We start from the raw sequence: 19893 nt of genomic DNA on the forward strand, positions 1-19893 counted from the left end.
CATACATTGACATTCATAAGCACACAACCCAGGTGTCATTAAACTGTCTCCACATGACTTGTGTCTTCCGGGATTTCCATTTTATTATACTTCTCATGATATGTCCCACATCTCCTGTGTACTTCCATCTCATCTGTTATGGTTATATATCTGTGTCAATGCATTACAGCATAATCTTCTATTAATATATGTTGTTCAAAGTGACAGTTTTGTTTCTGTGGCAGGTCCTTGTGGAGTGCACTACATACTGATTTGAGATGTATTAACTTTGTCATTTCCTACCCTTCCCAACATGCATATTGCTACCTTAACACTATTATTTCCACCATCAGTACATGTATGTGATTTATGTCTATGGATATTCCTTTTTTTTTCTTAATTGGTCCACAGTTTTATGTATGTAGTTTCCCATTATTCCTGCACTGGTACTTCTATACATATAATTATTTGTAAATGTGTTACCTGCACATCTGTGCAAACAATACAAATGATTCATTATAAACATTTACTGTCTGTGTTTTATTTCCCAATATATCTATAGATCTGTCTATTCTATTTATTTATCTATATATATCTATATCTGTCTATCTATCTAAATATCTATATATCTACACACACACACACACACACACACACACACACACACACACACACACACACACACACAGAGATATGTATATATATATATATATATATATATATATATATATATATATATATATATATATAACAATAACATTCCACATGTTCTCTACCTGCACTCAATGCCTCAGTGCAATGTCCCACTGTATGAATTTTCCTTATCCACTGGCAGCATTAGGCTTTCCCAGCTTTTTATGTATTCTAAGTTGCCCTATCAATATTTACACTGTTCATGTGTACTCCCTTACTGAACTCAGCTTTATTTACAGTCCTGTATTTACATTGCCTGCATGAGCCCTGCTGCACCTTGACATGGCCATAGCATGTGTTCTGGGCTCGAGCAGCAGCTGCTGGACATGTAGAGTAGCTTGGAGCCTTGCATATTCAATTAACAATGCATCTTGCACATCCAGTTGAACATATTAGCTCCAGCTCCACTTGCACCACTGTTAATCTATGGGATAGATCCCAAGTGTAATGAAATTGCAGTTTTATAAGTAGTTTTATACCCTGTCTATTAATTTTGTTAAATTAAATTGCAACTGTCCTATGAACACTTTCATCATGTTTGTAGGCAATTGTACACAATGCATATGAGCATATTCATTCACAAAGATGTAATCTATTGATATCTGTTTTTTACATGTTTTTACCTTAGCAAACATGCTCTATTTAATAAACAATTAACTTTAATATCAAAGGGATTGATTATTCATTTTTCCTAAATTATGTGCCATTGCCTTCTTGATACTTGTTCTAGAACACAATGTTATAATTTAAATACATTTTTAAAAAGTCATTTTTGCATTTTCATAGACAGCTTTTTTTTTTATTTGGGAGACATAATTTTGTTAAAAAAAGTAAACTGTTTTCTTTTCCATTTCTGTCGTGTACTTAGGCCTGTAAGTACAAAGCAAACAACGGGATGCTTAAGGGAAATGCATATTCTGCACAACTGAGTTTCTCCAGGGGTCCATGAACATGTAAAATTATTATTACTTCTTCAGTACTTACTTAAAACTATTGGAATTGTTACATTTGTGAGACTATACCATCTAAGGCATCTGTCTGCTAATGCTTGTAAGTTTTACAAGAAATGTCAAAAACTATCTTGTTTAGCAACGATGCTGCATTCTGAAGCCATATAGCATTATTTGTCATCAGCATTTGCACAGCTGCAGCATTTACCACATTAGAACTGGTAATTAAACATATAAATGGGGCTGGGCTGTAACGAAAGATCAAGTATGCTCTGCTTTATTGTTAAGTCTGAAGAATTATGTCTGTGGAGTCTTTTTTTGTAGTGATAATGGGAAGAAAGAAGGGGAAGAAACATCTTAACTGTGGTTTATGCACAATATCAACAAAACAAAAAGGCTTATTTACATTTTTTTCTTGCCATTTTAAGGTTTTCTTTGAGTTAAAAGATCTATTAACCCTTTAACGTCTGTTACTGTACTCCTCTGCAAGACTGTGATACTCATGATTAAAGCATAAACACATATCAGAAATGGGAAATGACACTGACGCTGAGTAAATTAAGTCAAAATGCACTTTACTGGATTTTCATTCCTGGAAGCTACGGTGTGCACAGATCTATAAAAACTGAAGCATTCTTTCTTCACTTTAGCAACTGTCAGCTGCACTTACAAATAGCATCATTTCAGCAGTTTTTTTTCTGTTTGTGGGAATCAGTATTCTGCTCATCAACAGTATTTTTATTGGACACATTTATATGAGAAATGAGAAACTACAAATAGGCAGCACAGGAAGTTCTGCTGTGGGAACAGGCTTTAAGATGACAAAGCGGTGCTGGATACAGTAAACAAGAACATTCATCTTTCATTGCATGTTGCTCACATTAGCTATCTCCCCATACTTATAAAAGTCAAGTGTTAAGTCAGGCTTTCATTTTTGCAGTATTAAGCAGATTGATTTATGGCTCATGATTTAGTTTCCTTTCTATATTAGAAGCAATTTTATGGGTTACCCACGTTTACTATTCAATATGTATAGAACTTGCATGTTTTTTTTTTTTTTTGCACAGGAAGAGCAGATTCTTACAAAATGCAAGAAAATTAAAGCAGACAACTGGGGAGTTCTACACGTTTTATAAGAGCCTCTGACCCTTTTACTTGGACCTACACTATGTACTTTATATGAGAGCAGCACGTAGCATCCTGAGGAAAGCCATCTTAAGACACCTCACTATATGGTAGAGGAAGATGTATTGCTTCTTTATACATGATATGGGTGAAACAATGTATACGATTCTTTTAAAACTCATTACAGCCGAGTGGGCCTCCTACTGCTCTCTAGGCGTCAAATATTGCTTGTTCATATTTGCATTAATAATTCCAAAACCATGTTATTTACAAAGTATCAGAATATTTTATCTTGAAGCAACATGATGGCAAACACAGTTGCATTGATATTTGAACTCTCTCTGTGAATATTGGTTAGAACTGTAAGGTGATAACTTCATTTATTTAAAGGCTCAAGCCACACCCATTGGGAGTTAAAGGTACACACTCAAAAGAGCTGTACTGGAAGGAATGAGATTAGCATCATGAATGATATGCCAAATTTATCGCCAAGTCAAATGTTTATCACAGTATATATACAAAATAGTTTAATTTCTCTACAAGTTCACCCCATTCAATCATTTTCCAGTACCCAGTTTATCCTTTTCATTGTTGTAACAGAACAGAAACCTGTCTCAGCAAATTAGAACCAGAAGAGATATAACCAGTCCTGGATGCGATACCTGTCTTTTGCAAGATATTATCACTAAAATTAATAAGGTTATCTTACTTGGATATAAGTTTTATTTTGAATGTGTGAATTATAAACTTTCAGACTGTTGCCACATGCTGTTGGCAAAATAATATTACCTTTATAATAATTACAGACTTGTTAGTTAACTTCTGGTATATGCTTGTTTTGTATTTGAAAATATTTAATTTACACCTTAATGAAAATAAAACATCAAGGAAGCTATACTGCATTAACCTCCCACTGTCTTCTGGCAGAATTTTAGACAAGCATTTTAGACTTGGCATTTGCTGAATGAAAATATATAAAGGTCACAAGGAATAAACATCTCTTCAATCCTATCTTTTTCAAAAACAAGCCCACAGTGTTGTGTTTGAGTACTTTGTGTGGCTATTAGCAGTGTAAATCCTAATTAAAATGCATCATTCAAAATAGGGAGCCCAAGGTGGTATGAAGGTGGAAAGAAGAAAGGTCAGAAAATGATGCTGTTTTTTTTTTTAATGTGCACTCATTTCTTGCCTTAAATTAATGACTGTTAATTTCTTCAGCACTGTGTAACACATACAAGAAATATTACTGTGGACTATATCCTTATAAATGTATGCATAATTTAAGCTATGAAAATAAATATGAACAAGAAAATGTGTATGCTGTTTATCAGAAAAAATGTATTGATGCAGATAAGAGCAAACTATGGGCTCGATTCAGAAACAGCAGAATTTAGTGCTGTTTTTGTATGAGTGACCACTGGGTATTCATTAACTCTGCACATTGTACCCACCATCAAAACAATGGTAGGTGGCACAATATGCCAATAAAAGAATATATAGCTGCAGTGCATACTAATTAAGGACTCCAACATGGCAGAGCTATTCAGGGACTTATAAAGTGATTGTGTACACTCAGTGCTTTCTTTTACCATGAAATTCAAAACTCTTTGGAATACAGTCGTAAAGACACTTAGAAAAAATGTTAAAGGTTGCTGCTGCTATCATCAGCTTGTATGTACAACAGGCTTTGATTCAAGGTGCTACTGCTGCCACACCTTGTCCAAGAGTGAAAAGAGTGTTCAGACCCCATTTGACTTACCATGGATTGCGTGATACAGAAACTGTAGAGCAATACAGGGTGGATAGGGATTTACTACAGAAAATATGCAACCTCTGCCATCTTCACCTGATGCCCTGGGGAAATTGTGGAGAACCTAGCCCAGTGGAAATCAAAGTATGTGTAGAATTATGTATATTAGCTACAGGTACTTTCCAGACACCCACAGGGGACACATTAGGTGTGACACAAACCTCAACTTATAGAATCTTACATCACTTTCTAAATGCAATGCTACTACATGCAAGGAATTGTATCTTTTTCCAGCATAATCCATAGGAGAAAGCAACTACTATGCAACAACTCTATGCCATAGCACACATCTCTGGTGTTCTGGGACCCATAGATTGCACACATAGAAATAGAAACCCCACCCAGTGAACAGGGAAGGATGTACATCAGCAGAAAAGGATATCCACTCTATTAATGGTCAGGTTGTCTGCAATGCCCAAGGGATCATCTACAATATGCATGTGGAGGTAATCCTAACAGTTTCCACAACTCACACATATAGCACACCTGTGACCTGCACACAAGATTTGCTAATGCTGACTTTTCACAAGGGCATCTAGTGGGGAATGCAGGTCATGTACTGAAGCCTTGGCTCATGAAACCATGAAAAATTCACACAACCCCATTGAGCAATGAAACAATGATGCCCATGCTTTAAGTAGGAACACAATTTGGCTTGCTCAAATCAAGATTCTGATATCTACAGACATCAGGAAGTGCCTACAGTACGACAAAGCCACCTCTGCCAAAATACTCACCATCTGTGTCATGTTGCACAATATAATTCTCAGAAAACAGTTTCAACGAGGACAGCAAGGCCCAGGACCACAGTTCCCAGGACCACTGTTAAGGGAACAGCTCCAGCAGATACAGATGATAAGACAGTGGAAAAATCACCAGCTGCAGACATTGCTGGCAGATGTAGGCGTGCACAATATGACATGGATCTGGCTGAAAGGCAAAGGATAGCACACACATAATTACTACTTAACTGGAAAATTAAGATCCTAAGCACATAAAGATATTAAAACTGATGCCTGCCATAGACCTCAGCCTTTACTAAACCATGAAATACCTGTGTTCAGTCAGTATCAGACAGACTCAATCCTCATGGACATATTTTGTAGCTGAAATATTAACAAGGTAAGTGTGGAACCTTTAAAATGAAGATATATATGCAAATGTTTATATCACTAAAATGAAACATAGCTCAACTGTACAATAAAGTTGACATTAACTCATGACTGAATTATGCAATATACATATATTATTCTGACTAATACGGTGCATCACACACTTCAGCTGACCAATGTTTATAAACCAGCAGTGAGAGGGTCAATGTTAGCATCATTTGCACAAGTATAGCAGTAAGCAATAATGCTCTCTAGTATGACTGCATTACTAATAATAATACAGCAAACACAATGAGGGTCAACAAGTAAATAAACAGTCATTTATAAATAATCAGTAAAAAGAAATATAAAAAAAAATTCCTCTCTGATATATTACATGAAAGCAAGTTTTGGAGTAAGTAAGCATTAGCTGTCCACTCTGTGCATCAGACATATAGGCAACCCTAAGTCACAAAGAAATATACCAAGACCAGGGCACAGTCATCATCACTTGTACAGAGTGAGGAAAAGGGGATATAGGAAGATAAGCCTGACACCAAAGAAGTGAGTGTGTGCATGTGAGTGAGAAACATATTTTTCAGCAAGTATACAATTGTCAGGACCAGTAGCGGTAATGTTTATATAATGCGTTGTGTACATGTGTGTGTGTGTGTGTGTGTGTGTGTGTTTGTGTGTGTGTGTATGTGTGTGTGTGTGTGTGTGTGTGTGTGTGTGTGTGTTTTGTGTGCGTGTGTGTGCATGTGTGTGCATGTGTGTGTGTGTGTGTGTGTGATGGTATAGGCAAAATGACTTTTAATGTGTGTAGTTCTGCATGAGAACTATCAAGGCAATTATACTAGCACTGCATCCTTGTCTCTTATTCAAGTGTGAGTCATGCATGTAGAGTACTCAGCCCACCTCCATTGCCCACAACCATGAGAACTAGCTCTGTCAGGAGTTGCACTACTAGTTTCATGGCCCTGGCTAGAAGTCAGATTGTTATCTGAACATGAATGATGTCTGCTGGACAAACTCTCATCATGACTATGATCATGACCACGTGGCATACAATGTCTGGATTTGGACACCTTAATCATTGAAGAAGTAGTGGAAGTAGTGCCACAATGGGAGTGGGATATGACACAGTCATGTCAGCTACCACCTTATGATGCAGAGGCTTTCAGGCCACGTGCAAATGAACCCTCCCACAGTGGATGTTACATTACAGACACTGCCTAATTCAGTACGTCATTCATCTTGTCCAAGGAGTCACCCATAATGTATAGGATGTATCACACTTCAAAATTAACAATGTTTAGTACTCACACTATCTCTTCTGATGCCCTCAGGGAAGGTGCCTGTACTTCCTTGGTGGTCCACACATATGTTACGTGGCACCTACTGACACAGCAACATAATGAGGAGAGTGGGCAGTATGTTTTCTCTGAGCACTTCTACCAACAACCTTATGTGATAAATCATCTTCCTGATGGCTAGTGGGAAACTCAGCCAGCTGTTCAACTGGCAACTATGTCACCCTTATCGTCTCCTGTCTCAAATGGCTTCATGTCATGGGTATGCATAGGAATGCTGACTATATCCAAAATATGGGCAGGGGTTGTGGGAACCACAACCTCAGTGTTAGAATGACCATCTACATCCTTAGAATGTGCCACTTCATCAATGTCATCATCATCATTGGCTACTTTCCCGGTCAACAAATGATAAATAAAAAAAAAAAAAAATACTGATATTCTGGCATGAGGCAGTAGGAGCTACACAATGCCAGTGGCAGGGTCAACTATGACAACAACTAATGAACACAACAAAGAGAGAAATAGAATAAAAAATGATCAAACTTATGTAAAAAATTAAGTTGAGTAATATTATATGCAACTGCAAGTAAAAAACACAAAAATAAACCAACATAATGTATATTACTATGAAAAAAGTGTGCTTACTATTTGCAGATAGTCATTGCAAATCAGTACCATATGTGCCTAGACAGAAAACATGGAGATGAGAGAGGGATGGTAATCATTAAAATGCAAATAACAAAATAAACATCAGCAAGTCCACCATACATCTGCATATTAAGTAACATCATATACAACCATCTGCTCACCACTTTCCTTCTTTCCTTTATTCCCCCTTCCTCTCTCTGTTTACCATCTCGCTTTTCTCCTCATCACTCACCATCTGTCTGTCTCTCTCTCTCTCTCTCTCTCCATATATAAAACATAATTATTAAGATGACATACCTGGTAGTTTCCCAGTAGACACATTTGGCTCTTTGTCTACCTGACCCCCTATGTCAAATTTGAATTTGGAACCCCTGATGAGCTGTTTGGATCTCTTGTAGTGGACATGAACTCTTCTTTCTCAGTCAGTGGTGGTTTGCTAGCAGGACCACCACCAGTAGCCCTACATTCTCTTGCAATATCACCTTCACATTCTATGGCTTTCTTAGTCATATCACTGGTGTGAAATCTGTTTTAACAGATAATCATGGACTTGTTAACTCTATGTGTCTCTAAAGGTGTGAGCTGTGTTAATGTAGGGCTGCTCAATCATCTTATTTTCCACATATGTGAATGGTGGTTTCCATGGACCAGATGTTTTGTTTAGCATAGTCCAGTATGTGATGAAAAATAGGAAACAAAAAAGGAATCAAGCAAAGTGACTGGCAACAAATCATACATGTCTGTATGCAGGCAATCAGGACTAAAAGAAATTGAATGCATGGTTCTGTAGGACTACATACTGGTAATATGCCACTCTAAAGATCCCCAAAAAAATATATTAATAGTAATGATAAAACTCTTCTGTGAGGATGACAACACATTTGTAACTCTGTAATAGATAGCAGCCTTAACAAAAATAATTTTACTCAAAATTAAGGCATTCACACATTTAAATTTTTGGATAAGCCATTTGGTTGATATCAGGCATAAATCAAAGTTTGAACACATTTTGGACTACATTTGTAATCCTGCCATTGCTACTAGTTGGCATAATGGCACAGCACATAGTGTTATTGTCTCATAGCAAGAGGTTCCCTGGTTTGCTTCTTGGTTGGGGTGCCTTCTATGTGGAGTCTACATATCTTCCCCATATTTGTGTGGGATTCCTACAGGTGTTCTAGTTTCCTCTCACATGCAGTAGATGGATTGGACATGCTAAATCGCCCATAAATGTGAGTTTGTGATGTTGAAAATCTACAGCAGCAGGGCTAGCCACCTGACAGTGTAACCCTCAGCTTTAGATGATTGTCACTGTAGAAGAGACATCCTGAATCAATGTGCAAAAATAGGAAAAGGGGTTGTGCATGGATATAACACTTTTTATAACTACCATTCAGATTTCACAAGATAAATGTAATTATAAAGGTAGGTATCATTACTCAAGTTTCCTTAAAAGAAATATAACTGCTATACATGTTATGACAACACCAACTGACAAAATGCAAACATCAGGCAGTTGCTCTTGAGAAATGTAAGCCATCAGTAATGTTAACCAATATATTCCTTTGGAAATAAACATCACATTCCTTTACAGAAAGAATATTCAGTATATAAGTACACAACATTTTCAATTTCAGCAGTGAAATAGCTTGTATCAAAGTCCCTGGTTCCAAACATTCTCCCACACAATGCTACAAGTGCCCTGCCAACATGATTAGCTTAAACAGTTCAGATTCAGTCCTGCAAGCACTGTGAATATGCATATCAGATATAAACTCATTATCATTCATAAATTCCATAACCTGCACTAAGTGCTGGGCAGGTAAACATGGTTTGAGGAGCCACACAATTCTGTGGACACACCCTAGCTGCACAATAATGAGTATTGATAAGTGTTGCTTGCTAAGAGCTTGCATGTATGAATAATCAGTCTGACTGCATGAATAACTAGTGCTTCACACTGCTGCCACCTTAATCAGGGAGAAGAAAGTTACAAAATTCAGGATTACATTGACTTACTTAAGAGATAAACCTTTGAACAGATTTATTATTACATGCTTATGAATGCACTGTACTTCTGAGTAAAACATTGTCTGCACCTCAAATTAAGTACACAACCCATTTAAATATACTAACAGATCTTAAAAGCTATCAGAATGATATCACATTGTTAGAAAACCATAGGAAAAATAATGATGTTCAAAAAACAAAGAGAATATGTAGTATTCTAAATACTGGTTACTATTATGACAAAAAGTATTAGGTTAACTGTTATAAATATCCTACTCATCTACACACCTGCTGGTAAATTATATAGGACAGCTGTCAGAAAATGATTATGATGTACCATTAATGTGAAATGAAAAAAAATTACATTTTGAATATATTTAGCTGATTTTTTCTTGTTCATAATAGATGTTTGTTTCTGTAGTGAAAATAATCTCAAATCAGTTTTCTTAATGCTGTGGTTTCAAGGTTCAAATCCAGAAGGGTCCTGTTTATGTGAAGGTAGTTATGTTTAAGGAGTATATGCTTATGTTATAGGACAATAAATTGGACAAACATCAAAATGTTATATTATAACTTCTTGTTTTCTATTTCTTCATTTGCATTCTGCTTGACATTGCACAGTACTGGGTGTCAGTAGACACTAGTAGTGACTGACAGTCCACTCTCAAAGAAAAAAAATCAGATATTTAATTTGTATTACCATCAGTAGACAGATGAGCTTGGTGACTTTTGTGCTTCCATCAACACTCTGAACAGTAATGAGTGAAGAAAATGCACCTGCCAGCTAACTATCTGTGTGGTACAAGGTGTAATTGCAATAAGCCTAAAGAAACAGAACAAGTAATGCAGAGTTTGAATCCAGTTCACAGATCATTTTACTGAGGGTTTCAGAATAAGTATTGATACACATTTCTGTATATGAATTGAACAATGTAAGTCTGTGTGCGGTGGTGGTGTTGCTGTAGCGTTGTCGCCTCACAGTAAGATGTCCTGTTCGATTCTCAGCTAAAGTGTCTTCTGTGTGGAGACATGCATGAATGGGCATACCTTTGTTGAAAGTTGTGCATCAGGGCTGGCAACTCGGTATGTAAAAATCTACTGCCAATCATTAGAGGACCGGAGTTCCGCTGTCGCGACCCCTAACCGGGAAAAGCCGAAAGATTCAACAAGTCTGTGTGATAGATGCTAAATCTGTTAGTTGCAGTCCTTTTGTGTTGCTGTTGCAAATGTGTGTTTGAAACTCAGTTATCCATATCACTAATAATATTTGATATGCCTGATCAAAATTATGACAGTTTGCAAATGTGATAACAGAAAATCCATAATGCAAGGGATGTGGAAATATGTATACTATATGTTGGCTGACTTATCCATATCTCCAAAGTAGTGATGATGACAGTAATGCATTCCCTTTAAACTTATATAGATATTACTTGCATATGCTGTCAAAAATGAGCTTATATCATTTGCTGTGTATCCTCCATCTCAATAATTACCATTACAATTAGATCTGATGATGTGTAAGACAAATTCAAGTTCTAATATTGCAAGCAGATGGTTCAATGGTGAATATGTAAGGTTAATTCCATACTTGCTCTGGTCATTTCTAAATATTACATACAATACATTTATTTTTACTTTGTTTTACTTCTGTATTTCACACTTGGCAGTGCACACTAGTGGTTCACTTCTGAAGGAAAAAAAATGAAAATAAAATAATTTGGGCTGCCTTCTGTCATGCAAATGAGCCTGACAGTGGTGCACAACAAAAGCACTCTGGACAGTATGATTGAAGAAAATACACCTGTCAGTATATATCTCTGTGGCACAAAGTGTAAGTGCATTGAGTTTAGAGAAAGAAGACAAGTAATGCAGGATTTGAATCCAGTTTGCACTCGCTTTTAATGAGGGGTCAAAATGACATTTGTCACAAAAATTTGGTTAGGAGTGTGATACTGAATACAAATAAGTATCATCAATATGATTTCTGAAACAAATTTATCATTAACACTTGCTATACAAGTCCAATATAATATGTGTAACCCATGTTGAACATGGCAATGATGATATTTAATTTGAAATGCCCTTGCACAGGTATGATGTGCACAATAGCTTTATTATAATTATTTTATGTAATATATCCCAACATGTATCTCTTGGGTCATGCTACTCCATGCATCTGAAATGTATTTGCAACCAGAAATACCGTCTTTTATGAAAAAATCAGAACCACAACTACTTAAAGTCATGCACACATACAGGCAACTTTTAAGAACATCTCTATTCAGTTATAAATTAGTAAACTTACAACTTAAAAAAGGAAGCTCTCCTCTGGCACTGACAGCAAATAGGCAAAGGATAACATCTTATCTATCTTTATCTTGTGGGTTTGACTCCAAGGTGGTGCTACTCAAGTTTACTAATTGGTATGCCCCAACAGAACCAATATGTCACAACTCATATCATTTTACCTCTAGCCAGCAATGACAAAAACAGGCAACATAATACATGCATTTTGTTGTTTAACATTGCAATGTGGGTAAATAGGGTGAGCATCACACATGGCCAAAGCTCACACCTTCATTGTTTTCTGAATCAATCATTACCGATGCCTCTACCAAGCTATTTTTGTGCATTCAGTTGTGCAAATGGAGCTGGTAAGGCTGTGCATCTTTGCATATAGGCTGTTACACATGAGACCTGAATTGAGTGCCGATTCAAACACATAATTCTAACTGTATTTCTGCAGAAATGCCTGGCAAAGGTGAAGATGTTGCTCCATTTTGAGTACAAGGTGCTATGTTCAGGAGTGAATGATATTTGTGGCTGTATTCTGTTAGAAGGAGTTTATACTGGGTGTCAGTTTAAGGCTGACACTTGAAATGGTTTGGCCAAGGCTGTCTCCAGTGAAACTGGTTTTCCACACACTGGGGACAATGACATCACCAGTACAGTGACATGAAGAGGCAGAAGCAGGCTTTCCTGAGCTGATGGGATTAGGAATTTAAGAATGCAAAAAACCTTCAGTTGTGTAAGTATAGGGGCCTATCATCAATCAGTGATATAATGTGGATTAGCCAGTCAATACAGTAAGTCATTATGATGGATTAGCCAGCCAATACAGTAATTCATTATGCATTCATATATTCTTTCTCATTTGTACAGCTGCAGAAGATACAGCCCTGAAACATTAGGCACATCAGGAGAGACTGGCTCACCTCTGAGTAGCATAGGGTGAGGATGCATAATTTAAGAATGCAAGCCAGATAACACTCTTTTGGCCATCAATCATTATCAGCTTGACCAGGTATAACTAAGCTTTATATCAAGCAAACATGCCTTCTCCAAATCTTGTTAATTGCATTGGGCAATGGATACACCACCTCATCTCTCTGTGGTTTCAGTTCCCTGAAGCATAAATTAACTTTTATTACAGGATAGTATTTCTGAAATTGTAACTGCAATATTGAATGGCATTAACAATTCAGTGCTGGTAACTGGAATTATTACCCTGGAAACGATATAGTCAAATAAATATTACCATTTCATATACAATACCACTGAGATTGGTTTACTTTATAACACATTAATGCTTAAACCTTATATTTGAATGTGTCAAAGGTGAACATATGTATGTGTCATATTTGTTTATGTACTGAAATAATAAAATAATTGTGACATATCATTTATCTTATTCTATCTGTTTTGTCTCCACTACCCTATCTCTCTCACTCTCACATACACATACACACATGTACACATTCACACACACACACACACACACACACACACACACACACACACACACACACACACACACACACACACACACACACACACACACACACACACACACACACACACACACACACACACACACACACAAACACACACACAGAGAGACACACACACACACACACACACACACACACACACACATATATATATATATATATATATATATATATATATATATATATATATATATGTATATTGAGTACATTGTTGCTGAAACCAAAATGACCATCAGCACAGGGAGTTAGACTAACCCCTGTGGTTTGGCCTGCCATAGCTATACAAGTGGCTGCAGTGGCACCACCACAAGCACCACAGACACCCAGCACATCTGGTTTCAACCTGTCAGCATTGCCTCCACAAGTCCTGCCCTACTTGTGCCATCTGTGTTAAGTAGCTCTGCCCTAGCTGCTGCTGTGCAGTGGTACCCTATATGTGTAGTACTAATGGAGGTGGCAGTTTTGTCACCCATCAGGAACTGACAGGACTGGAGGAAGGCATAGTGGAATGGGACCTCAGTTCCTGAATCATCAGTGCTTCAAAGTTCCGGCACTGGATTGCACAGTTGATGGCACATCCAGCATTGATCCAAGAAATGAACACAGGAGACTGTGCAGATAGTTCTGATGATGAGAACTAAATTCTTACTGTGCTAAAGCTGGATGTGGCTGCACTTCTGATGTCTCCATACCTCTCAACTGTATACATTTTCACAGAACGTCCATTTTCATAAAATTGTGTTTTTTTTGGCAAATCACTGGCAAATCATTAAAGATTAAAGTCAGAAAATAATGACAGACATTTAAGTTTCAGACTTCAAACTCTTCAAAAAATCATGCTAACACAAAACCTGTTATTCTATCAACTTTCTATGTTTGTAAGAGCAATATTTAAAATTGCACCATTTCTGGGCCTTTGACCCCTGCTATTTATGACTTTGTCCAGATTTCCTGCTCTATGAGGCTGACAGGTATGGGTGTCTCCTACCTATCTCCAATCATGATGTTCCCCCAAACTTTTGTGTCCATCACCATCTCTGCATGCCTTGTACATCTTGTATGTCTGCACCTGCTAACTAAGCCAGCCCAACTACCTGACCTTCTTATTCCTAAGCACCTTCCCCAACAATCCTGTTTCTTCATAATCAATAAATAAATAAATTGTGGGCACCTGAGTTTAAAAAAAAAAAAAAAAAAAAAAAAAAAAATTACATTCCATACATAGCTCTCCATGTCACCTATGAGTCTTCTTGACATGTTTGATTTGGTCCACTTGGCTATACCACATTATTCTGTTGTCATACACCCCAGATGTGGTGACTCTCCAAATTCAACAAATTAGGTTTACAAATTTACACCTATGTTGTGAAGAGGTGCATCACACCACTATCCTGTGCATTCTTTATTCTTTCCCCTGTGTCATCCCCTCTGCTTGTCCCTCATTTTTGCCATTATCTTATTAACTGCTTTTTCACACATTTAATCTCACTGAAGAATAGAATCACATGGCCAGACATGGCTCATACAAAAAAGCCTTAGGTTTTTTTAATCAGCATTTGCCTGGAGCTTGGCAACATGCACGACTGTTGAGTGATGATGAATGGAATTTCATGTCCTCACATGCACCAGTCAGGTTATCTTTGCTCAAATATGCTTAAACCTGCTGTGCTATAGGAATACAGAGTAAAGCCACTATTTTCAGACAGTTGCTGTAACACTTATTAGGCTATCCAAAGTCATGGGTTAATGAGTTCATAGATGAATATTAGGCTTACTGCCCAGAATGTCCATTTTAACCATGGCCAGTAAACAGAGGTCAGAGTCAGATCATGTGCCTTGTGTCTATGAAGTGAAGACCTTAAGCATTATGCCAAACATATCCTTTCCTCATGAAGTGAGGGTTCTTATGTAGTGTATTGGGATAATTTAGAATTCCTTAGATTGCTGTGTTTGCATAGTGTCAAGGATTTGGTTCCAGACATAAGTCAAACTAATACTTAATGTTATTTTATATAACTGTTATGTCTGTAAGTACAATCACCTTTGTGTCTCTCAAATTACATTTAATGAATCAATCAAATAATGAAAAAATATATAGCACCATTTTATCAGTGGAGCAATAAAGCATTTGTGGTGACTCATTAACCCACCATTATACTGCTTATGTCTAAATCATGCTTCTTTTGTCCTATCCCTGCTTGCTTCCTGTAGCAAACATTTTATTGTACAGAGCATAACAGATAAATTATGAGATAAACCCTAAAAGTAACACTCTAGAAAGATGGCCAGAAATATCCCATAAACAAAACTCTTTGTTTCTGTCCCTGTCACCATCTCTCTCTCTCTCTCTCTCTCTCTCTCTCTCTCTCTCTCTCTCTGTCTCTCCGCCCTTCTGTCGCATCATTTTTTGCTCTTGGATATATACTAGGCTGCTGATTGTAATGTCCACCTCATGGGATTTTACAATTGCCATGACTGTGATGAAGCCTAATGCCTATATTATCCATTATTTCAGGCTGTTGTCACTTTCCCTTCAATTGTGTGATTTTAACTTTGTGAAGTGGTGTGGTGAGATCGGTATACTTATTTTTGCATACTCTCAAGAGTCCTAATCCAGAAGGTTGTTGAAGTCTTATTGTCTGTTTCTATATGAGAATTTTTTATGTACCTGTAGGCTACATATGTTATTAAGCTCACCATTATCTTGCTTCTGTCTTAACCCCCTTTTGGGAACACATTATTGTTGAGAGTATAACAGAATAATGATGATGACAAACATAAGAGTAACACAACAAAAATGGACAGAAGCCCATAAGCAGAAATGATTTCTATCTTCCTCTCTCCTTCTCCTTTTCTCTATCCTTTCAGTGTTATCAGTCTATGTCATCAGCATTTGCATGATGTTTGGCACTGAGCAGCATCTATAACATATGGGAAATGGCAGCGCAGAGATTAAAGCAAAATCTTGTGAGTTTTGCCTTCAAGTATTAGTCTGCTGCCCTTCACACTACTGTGCTTAGCCTCAGTATGCTATGTAAAGACAGAAGCACTATAAGGAGATAGTTATTATCATCTTTTCAGCAGGATGCACAGTTACATGTAGACCATACGGGTTGTTCCAGTTTTGAATAGTGTTATGAAGTGTTTCAGTTGTCAAGTGTTTCACCTGCATTCGCAAGCTTAGTCCCTCATGTGTTACATACCCATTCATGACCTGCAGATATCTGTGAAGAAATTGCTGCAGGAGTAGAGGTTCAATCCTACCATTATGTGTTACCAAGCATAGTATAGTAGGTACATTTGGGCAAGATTGCTGCTACACACACACACACCCACACACACACACACACATAAGGGGTAGGATGACTGTTCCATTGCCATCCATGTTCTGAAGTATATTAAGTAAGAATAATATATGGCTATTATGGATGTATTGACTGAATTGCATAATAAACATTGCAACATGCCTCACATATGTGGACAGTCACCATATATGAGGTCTGAGTAGCTATACTGTTGTAATGCAACTGTCATGAGAAATGTGTAGCTCATGACATTTTGAAAATTAAGAGAACATATCTCTGTTCTGCATTTGACCAAAATCAGACCTATGTGTATATTTGTACTCCTCATTAAAGCATAGGTTAGCATGAGTGTTATTGAACAGTGCAGTGCCATACTTTTCACATGTCTGTTTGTATTTACAATGCATGGTGTCCAAGCATGAGCACATAAAATTGATAATTGCAACATAAATAACTATTATACAATGACCCCCACATTAATATTCCAAAACGTGCACACTGATTGGTCAGCGTGCACATTGTAAATCAGAGTTATAGTAATGGAAAAAGGTCCGGTCGCCCAGACTTTTTCCATTAGTATAACTCTTTTTTAACAGCAACGGAGAACGCAAGATCTCCGTTGCTTTTTACACACTGTCTCGCTATGTTAAACCTACCATTATGTGTTAACAAGCATAGTATAGTAGGTACATTTGGGCAAGATTGCTGCTACACACACACACACACACACACACATAAGGGGTAGGATAACTGTTCCATTGCCATCCATGTTCTGAAGTATATTAAGTAGGAATAATACATGGCTATTATGGATGTATTGACTGAATTACTAAATCATGTCATACATGCATAGACTTGCATAATAAACATTGCAACATGCCTCAAATACGTGGACAGTCACCATATATGAGGTCTGAGTAGCTATACTGTTGTAATGCAACTGTCATGAGAAATGTGTAGCTCATGACACTTTAAAAATTAAGAGAACATATCTCTGTTCTGCATTTGACCAGAATCAGACCTATGTGTATGTTTGTACTCCTCATTAAAGCAAAGGTTGGCATGAGTGTTATTGAACAGTGCAGTGTCATACTTTTGATGTCTGTTTGTATTTACAATGCATGGTGTCCAAGCATGAGCACATATAATTGATAATTGCAACATAAATAACTATTATACAATGACCCCCACATTAATATTCCTAAACGTGCACACTGATTGGTCAGCGTGCACATTGTAAATCAGAGTTATAGTAATGGAAAAAGGTCTGGTCGCCCAGACTTTTTCCATTAGTATAACTCTTTTTTAACAGCAACGGAGAACGCAAGATCTCCGTTGCTTTTTACACACTGTCTCGCTATGTTAAACCTACCATTATGTGTTAACAAGCATAGTATAGTAGGTACATTTGGGCAAGATTGCTGCTACACACACACACACACACACATAAGGGGTAGGATAACTGTTCCATTGCCATCCATGTTCTGAAGTATATTACGTAGGAATAATACATGGCTATTATGGATGTATTGACTGAATTACTAAATCATGTCATACATGCATAGACTTGCATAATAAACATTGCAACATGCCTCAAATACGTGGACAGTCACCATATATGAGGTCTGAGTAGCTATACTGTTGTAATGCAACTGTCATGAGAAATGTGTAGCTCATGACACTTTAAAAATTAAGAGAACATATCTCTGTTCTGCATTTGACCAGAATCAGACCTATGTGTATGTTTGTACTCCTCATTAAAGCAAAGGTTGGCATGAGTGTTATTGAACAGTGCAGTGTCATACTTTTGACGTCTGTTTGTATTTACAATGCATGGTGTCCAAGCATGAGCACATATAATTGATAACTGCAACATAAATAACTATTATACAACGACCCCCACATTAATATTCCAAAACGTGCACACTGATTGGTCAGCATGCACATTGTAAATCAGAGTTATAGTAATGGAAAAAGGTCCGGTCGCCCGGACTTTTTCCATTAGTATAACTCTTTTTTTACAGCAACGGAGAACGCAAGATCTCCGTTGCTTTTTGCACACTGTCTCGCTATGTTAAACGAGTTTAACATAGCAAGACAGCTTTAAAAAAAGTAACAAAGATCTTCCTATCTCCGTTGCTTTTTATAAAGGTGTCTCGCTATGTTAAATGGATTTAACATAGTGAGACAGCATTAAAAAAAGCAACAAAGATTCTCTGTTGCTTTTTTTAAAGCTGTCTTGCTATGTTAAACTCCTTTAACATAGCGAGACAGTGTGTAAAAAGCAACGGAGATCTTGCTTTCTCCATTGCTTCCGCCCACAGCTCTGATGTACTGCGTAAGCATATGCATGCACAGTACATCAGAACTGTCACAGAATACCAGACAGCTGTGGAAGGGCAGCAAGGAGGCATTATACAATGCCATTATTTAAGAAAAGTAATTACTTTTTTTTCTTAAATAATGTCATTGTATAATGGCAATAACCCACTTCTGGGTGTGGGTAATGCTGGATTTATCCACGGTTGTCTTTGTTTGGCCACTCAGGCTTCACCCTTGTGACCAAACCACTCCAGCTGTAGGTAAATCCAGCATTACCCACACCCAGGCGTAGGTTATTGCTATAATAACTAATGTTTGCAAGCAAAAATCCCAAGGTGAACACTTATGAATGCTGGGCTGTCAATCTGCTGCTTCACAATTGTGATTGTCATCCAGACACAGTAATGTGACACTGTTACATGCCATTCACACTAACATAATGTACATGAATGACAAGATAGAAAATGTATCTGAACATTATGAAATTACCTGTGATCAGCACATTGCTGCTACTTCTACCTGTCAACACATATGCCTTTTCATTCAAAACTGTGATGCACAATTGCTTCTTTGCAACACACTGATGTCGTAATCCTTTCAAATGTCCATTTTCACACATTAAATGTCTGTCTTCTGCTATGGGGCTTGCAGTTAATACTGTGCTCTCTAGATTGTGTGAATATAGGTAGGTGTTTAAAAACAGAACTCAGTGAGTTTCAACACTGTCCCCAGGATTCAGCAAGCTCTGCACAGTGTGCATGAATAGAAATAGTGCAAGAGCTGCTGGAGGCAATATGGCCGCCGAGAGATCCATGAAAAAGCTCCCGGGACGTGCACAAGCACTCCTGCA

Source organism: Protopterus annectens, chromosome 5.part0 (genome assembly GCF_019279795.1).
Source record: "Protopterus annectens isolate FY-2018-M chromosome 5.part0, PAN1.0, whole genome shotgun sequence".
NCBI lineage: Eukaryota > Metazoa > Chordata > Ceratodontiformes > Protopteridae > Protopterus > Protopterus annectens.